This window comes from Podarcis liolepis, assembly GCF_965112155.1.
Source record: "Podarcis liolepis genome assembly, chromosome: 12".
NCBI classification, from domain to species: domain Eukaryota; kingdom Metazoa; phylum Chordata; class Lepidosauria; order Squamata; family Lacertidae; genus Podarcis; species Podarcis liolepis.
The window spans coordinates 28,048,303-28,054,996 of record NC_139563.1 but is presented as its reverse complement, the minus strand read 5'-3'; the positions used below and the strand labels follow the sequence as shown (position 1 = coordinate 28,054,996).

General features: G+C 44.6%; 1 long non-coding RNA gene across 2 annotated transcripts in view; it reads right to left on the bottom strand.

Moving 5' to 3' along the window:
- Positions 1-392: 392 nt before the first annotated feature.
- Positions 393-6,694, bottom strand: part of LOC310689759 — an 11,700-nt gene continuing 5,398 nt past the window's right edge. Inside the window, exons 2-3 of one of the 2 annotated variants that reach the window (XR_014517639.1) lie at positions 1,200-3,066; positions 393-517 (exon numbers count right to left, since the gene is read on the bottom strand). This is a non-coding gene — a long non-coding RNA (uncharacterized lncRNA). Of the gene's footprint in view, positions 518-1,199; positions 3,067-6,694 lie in introns of those variants that run through there. The other variant, XR_014517640.1, reaches the window with a different exon arrangement.

Here is a 6,694-nt window from a genome sequence, read left to right as displayed (position 1 = left end):
AAATTTTTTTAAAAAATGTTGTTAAAAGAAAAAAATATTCCACACTATTGGTCCCAAGGATCGTCCCTGTTTCCATTTGAATGATGGTGTGAGGTGAGGCTTCACTGGTACCTGAGACAGCTCCATGCAGGCCAGCGGCTGCCAATTCCACCAATGTTAGACTCAGATGTTCCTTTACCAACAATTGTCCTCAAACTGAGCCTTAAAAATGAGTTGCAATCCCTTCTCAGTTGTTGCTATCACCACCTTCAGCAAGGGGAGCCTTTTCACTTAAACAGGACCAGCCCACTTTAACAGCCATTGAGTCTGACAAAATGAGGGAGAATGTGGATAGTATTCAACTAAGTTTTACTCAAAGGAGGTATACTCAGAGTAAAGCCTAGCTGAGCTGGAATCAGAGAGGGCAAGATGGCATCCTCAGGCTAGAGAGGCACTGGCAGGCTTTGTGGACAGATTCCAATTCCCTGAAGAAGAGAAGCCCAGCCTAAAAGTCATGCCACCTCACTCTAGGCAGCCGCTAATGATTAAAAAACAAAACAAAACACACTTTTAAACAGTACACTTTTAAACAATTATGCCCATAAACTGTCCTTCTGTTTGAGCCTCAACAAAATGGAGTCATTCACAAGATCTACCCACCTTGGAAGAATGGCAGATGAAGGTGATGGACTATATGGAACTGGCAGAAATGACTGGCAGAATCCGAGACCAGGGAGAAGAGTCGGTGGAAGAAGATTGGAAAAAGTTTAAAGACTATTTACAGAAATATTGTAAAATTAATGAATGTTAGAATGATGTTGGATAGAAACTAAGTGGTTTCTAGCTGTAATGTTACAAGGGAATATGAGAAAATGGACTATTAATAGGTAAAAATCTAATGTTACAATATTTTAAGATTGAAGACTAGGATAAACAAAGAGGGGAGGGATTTGCTGAACTAACAAACTGAACTGGAATACAGAAAAGGGAGGCGTGAGGAGGTCCGGGAAATAAGCAAATGAAAGATAAGTCATTGAAAGATTGAATTGTTTTTAACTATTTTTATTTTGTATTTTTCTTTTTTCTTTTGTAATATTTTGAAAATCTTAATAAATATCTTTTAAAAAATATATGGAGTCATTCCCATACAATCATGAATTTTACATTAGAGAATGTTTCATGTAAGTCAAGGGTAGGCAATTCTTAGAGGGCCACATTACCTTGGTGTTAATCCAGCAGGGTCCACAAGTTAGCAGGGCCACCTCTCCCCTCCTTCTCTCTCTCTCTTTCTCTTTCTCTTTCTCTTTCTCTTTCTCTTTCTGGGGCTTCCTTATCTCTCTCCACCTCTTCCTCCCCACCCAAAAAGCTGCCAGGGCAGGGACGGAATGCTGTTGCCTACGATTGGGACTGATTGCTTACAGAGGACTTTTGAAACTAGACTAAGGTCTGCATGCCACCTAGGGCCTAGGGTTACCTACCTGTAAAGAGATTCCTGTGTTGTATTAACATAAAAATACATGTGTTTAATGCTATTTCTGTTTGTGGCCAAAATAAATGTGGTTGTGTGTTGTTGTTTTTAAAGTTCAGTCATAAAAGGCCAACAGACCTAGACATCAAAGTAGTACAGTAAGTCATTATTTAATGACCATTTTCAGGAAAAGTAAGAATTGTGTGTTCCTTGAATCATTATTACAGATTTCCTTTTTCTTGATATTATTAAGCACCTCTGAATAGAGCCTCTGGCTTTTACACAGGCTACTAGTCGTTGTCCTACCCAAGTTCTCCTCTTTTGACTCTGGAACTCTTAACCAGCTTCAAGAGTTTCTGCTGAATTTGTCTCACCCACTCAGTTGATTATTCATCAGTCAAAGCTGACAACCCAAGTGCTACCTTAATGTTGCCAAAGGAAAACATGACTAGTGTTATGAATAAAGTAGGTAGCAATCAGGACCCAGCTTCTGGTAGATTTTTTTTAAAAAAAATAAATAATCCAAACCTGAAGCCCATTAAAACAGTTAAAAGGTTGCTGCTTCCTGAGCCCTTGCAAAGTGAATGAATATTGATGGAAATGGCGACATTAAGATTCCACCAATGTAGAAGGAACACGATGCAGTGCTTTTCAACTAGTGTGCTGTGGCACCCTGGGGTGCCTTGAATCGTTGTCAGGGGTGCTGCGGGCAACACCGGCCTCTGTCCCTCTTTCCTTCCCTCCCTCCTCTGATGCCTCTGCCTCCCCAAGGCTTGTGTGGCTGTTTGTTGCAGCAGCCCTGGCTACAAGCTCCGCAAGTAAATGGTGACTTAGGGGCTGGCCAGGGAGTGCTGGTTGCCAGGAGCTGAAGCAGCCTCAGAGTAAGCAAGCAAGTGGGTGAGGGAGCCCAGCCAGCCAATCCGCCAGTCCTTGCTGTTGGGAGAGGACAAACTAGTAGGAGGCTGAGTGGGCAGGTAGGCACTGCTGGCCTTCCTTGTACTTGCTGTGTGCAAGGCCTGCCCGGGAGCCAAGTGTCCATTGCTGAAGGGGAGACTTTCCACCATGCAGGCCTGCCAGTGCCTGCTGCTGCCACTGCTGCCGTTGGGCCCCTAGGGCTGGGGGCATCCTCTTCCCAGGCCCCTATGGATAAGTATGAGGAGGAACCTCTCCTTGGGACCAGAGTGGGCAGCTCAGAGACCAGGTGTGGCAGCGGTGGCTGCTCAGAGGATTCCCAAGGAGAGGGGAGAGGAGACTAAGAGGGAGGGTGTTCGTAAAAGGGTGAGAGGCTGCCAGCTCTGCAGGCAAGGGGTGATATGACTGGGCTCCTGAGTCCCACAGGGGTGCCACAGACAGAATGTAGTTGGTCAAGGGAGCTATGGACTCAAAAAGGTTGAAAACCTCTGGGAGGTTGATGGTATTGTTGCCACAACAACAACAGATGCCCTTATAGAATAAATTAGGTACAGTATATAGTTCAGACATTCAAACAAAGAGTTTTTAACAAGTATGAGAATCCTCTTGTTATCTTCATTAACATTTGCAGTGTGACACATGTGGCAGGAACCTGCGGATCTCTGCTATGACAAGGTCCGTGGCCTCCAGTGCTCTGAAATGCACATCTGCAACATAAAAAGAACGATTCCAGTTACAGATAGGTAGCCGTGTTGGTCTGCCATAGTCAAAATAAAAAAAAATCCTTCCAGTAGCACCTTAAAAACTAAGTTAGTTCTTGGTATGAGCTTTCGTGTGCATGCACACTTCTTCAGATACACTGAAACAGAAGTTGCCAGATCCTTCTATAAGGAGTCGTCAACAGGCTCATCTCAGCTACCTGCCAATCTCCCATTCCCACCACCCTTCTGAGTAATACCCCTCCCCACCTTCTCACTATATAGAAGGATCTGGCAACTTCTGTTTCAGTGTATCTGAAGAAGTGTGCATGCACACGAAAGCTCATACCAAGAACTAACTTAGTTGGTCTTTAAGGTGCTACTGGAAGGAATTTTTTTATAAAAAGAATGAGAAACTGATGGGGCTTGGGAGTAATTAAATGACTGTATGGGTGGAAGTTCAGGAAATTGTTCAAAGCCGTTTTTGATAATGTCATGAGTCTCAGGAGCTGCGTTAAATCACACTGATTGGGGAGACTTTTGCTGATTGAAGGCAGCAATCCTATGCATTGTAAGTAAGTCCCATTCAACCAAGTGAAAACATCATTGCAGACTTGCGGCAGCGGGGTGAGGTGGAGAGATTGCAAGAGTGCAATCAGGAAGGTAGCACTACAAGTGGAGCTTGCAACAAAATGTTGCAGCATGGAGCCAGTGTGCCAGTCAGCCATGCCCTTCTTCCAAGAGATTCTATTCCCTGCCACCCCACCAGAAGCCAAGCCTATACTTTAAATATTGTTGGTGCTTTACTTATTTTATTTTTAATTGTATTGTTTTGCTGCTTTGTTGTTTGTCACCTTGGACTCCTTACGGAGGAATGGTAGGACAGAAATGTAATACGTCGTCTTTGTCATCAGGCTCTTTTTGTGTGTGTGTAACTGTTTTTCCTTAAGGGAAAAACTTGGGACTCCCCCTAGCATGCTGGTACCCCCCCTTGTCTTTCTGTAGCCCTGTTTTGCCATCTGCTGAGTTTGCTGTTTTGTGCTATGTGGAGCCAAAGTTATAAGTGCACTCCCCGTTGATGGCAGAATATCAATGCCTCAGCAGTAGTGAAGGGTGCTGGTATGCAAAGGACCTCAGCTAAATTCTAAGGATTCCCAGGATCATAGCAGTATCTGAGCCCCACCGGGATACACAGGACCAATTTTTCACATAAAGTTGCACACAATTTTCTTTTCATTTTTCACAGTAATTTGTGAACGCGAACCACACATCTTCATGAATAATGGGAACCTCCAGTTTAATCTAGGGACATGCTAGTGTCTATATTTTATTACAGATACTCAGTATAATCTTTTCATCATTAGAATGGCTTCCTATGATCAGTCCAGTTTGCCAGCAGCCTAACACCATGGGATGAAATGCAAGGGCTGAAACAATTGCCACACCTCAGACCAAGGACAGAAGGAGGAGAAGGAGAAGGAGAAGGAGAAGGAGAAGGAGAAGGAGAAGGAGAAGGAGAAGGAGAAGAAACACTTTTCTCACTTTGGGGAGGATTGCTGGTTATATGATGTAGTTTCTACTTTTCTTCCTCCTCCCCCAAGCAGGCAACCCATTACAATATGTAGACATAGCACTTTAAAATAATGTAAGGATTTGTGGAACTCCCCCCACCACTTCAGCTCAACCTCTGCATGTACGACTGGAACCAAAGATGAACTCCTAACCTACAGTAAATCAACCATAAGATGCTTCCAAAATAATGCAATTCATATGCACAAAACTATAGCTAGAAATGTTTCTTAGAGGCTCTAATTTGGGGAGGAGGAACCCTCAAAACCAACATGTCATGAACTATACAAGTGAAGATCAACAGCATCAGTTCAAAGATTTGTCCATTTGCACACCTGATGACCTCTTCCATCCTGTGTTGCTTTAGTGTTCTGGGTACCTGGGAAGGGGCTAGAAGGTGGGCAGCCTTTTTTTTTTTTTAGCTCAGGCTTGCCAACAAAGATGATACTCAGCAAGTTAAAGAAACAAAGGCACAAGAGGCTCCTTGCAGATACTGCAAGATATTTAAAACAACCACATGACAATACAGTAAATTGATTTAAGAGGATGCTTCGAGATGTGGTAAGCCGAAAGAGCATGCTTTCCATGTTGATTTCCATCATCTGATGAGGATTTCGCTAGTTCAAAAGGATTGCCAGAATTCCTGTCTGACAGGAACCCATGGGCTTCTTAGATGTTGCTCACCTACAACTCCCATCATCCCTCACCATTGACAATGCTGCCTGGGGTTGATGGGAGCAGGAGTCCAACAATGTCTGGAAGGACGGGGATCCTCCATCCCTGCTGTGAGCAGTGACAGTGCTATTTAATAGGGAAACCCTCCATGAAGCTGTGAAATTCCCCCCAATCAGATGCTGCATCAATCCCAAAGCCACTGAATGATTCTGACTGCCACAAGGTCACTGGATACTTTCCTTGAGTAAAGAGCAAACCAGAGCAGGCATTTTCAAATTCTGATTGATTTTGTTCTGCCCAGCAGCCCAAGTGATTTATGCGCTAGCAATTACCAGTTTCTACAAGGTGTTAAATGAATAGGGGAGCGGCAGAACTTGCACTATATTCCCTGCAGGAAACAAAAAGTGCTCCTTTAAAAGGGATACACGCTTGCTTTTATGCAGCTGATGTAGCGGATTGTGCTTATAAAAATCTCAGGCAGCCATTATCTAATTACAGTGATGGATCACCCATTAACAGGCAAGCCTTCTTTCGAAGAAGGTGGTGGTAGTGGTGAGAGAAGCAATTTCTTTCTCAAAACGCAAACCGATCGAACATTAAGATTCAGATGCGCAAAAGCCCAAGATAACAGCTTGGTAGCTCACTAATGGTGTCAGACAACATCTGTAAAGTACAGGGAAGGAGCAGACTGAGAAAAATAAATGGCCATTAAGAACATTGTGCTCAAGAGCTCTGAAAACACAGAGGAGAGGAGAAAACTTCTACACCTGCGGCTACGGCAGTATTTTCCTCAAGGGAAGGATGCAGCCGAGAGAATGAACACAGGCTGCACATGTGGAAGGTGCCAAATTTAATCTCCCAGGCCAAACTAGGTGTGCTATCAATTAAAGATAAAGGGACCCCTGACCATTAGGTCCAGTCGTGGCCGACTCCGGGGTTGCGGCGCTCATCTCGATTTATTGGCCGAGGGAGCCGGCGTACAGCTTCCGGGTCATGTGGCCAGCATGACTAAGCCACTTCTGGCAAACCAGAGCAGCGCACGGAAACGCCAGAGCGGTACCTATTTATCTACTTGCACTTTGACGTGCTTTCGAACTGCTAGGTCGGCAGGAGCAGGGACTGAGGAACGGGAGCTCACCCCGTCACAGCCGACCTTCTGATCAGCAAGTCCTAGGCTCTGTGGTTTAACCCACAGCGCCACTAGCGTCCCACTTGTGGTATCAATTACATGGATGCAATTTACAATGCTTGGTTATGTGGGGAACGGCATTCTGTAAACAGTTGCTACAGGAAAGCCTAAGTAACCTTGAGATCATGGGGGTGGGGGGGGTGGGGAAGTTGAGCTTGAGATCCAGGGCCCATTGCAGAAACCCCAGGGCTCTCCGCACCTGCT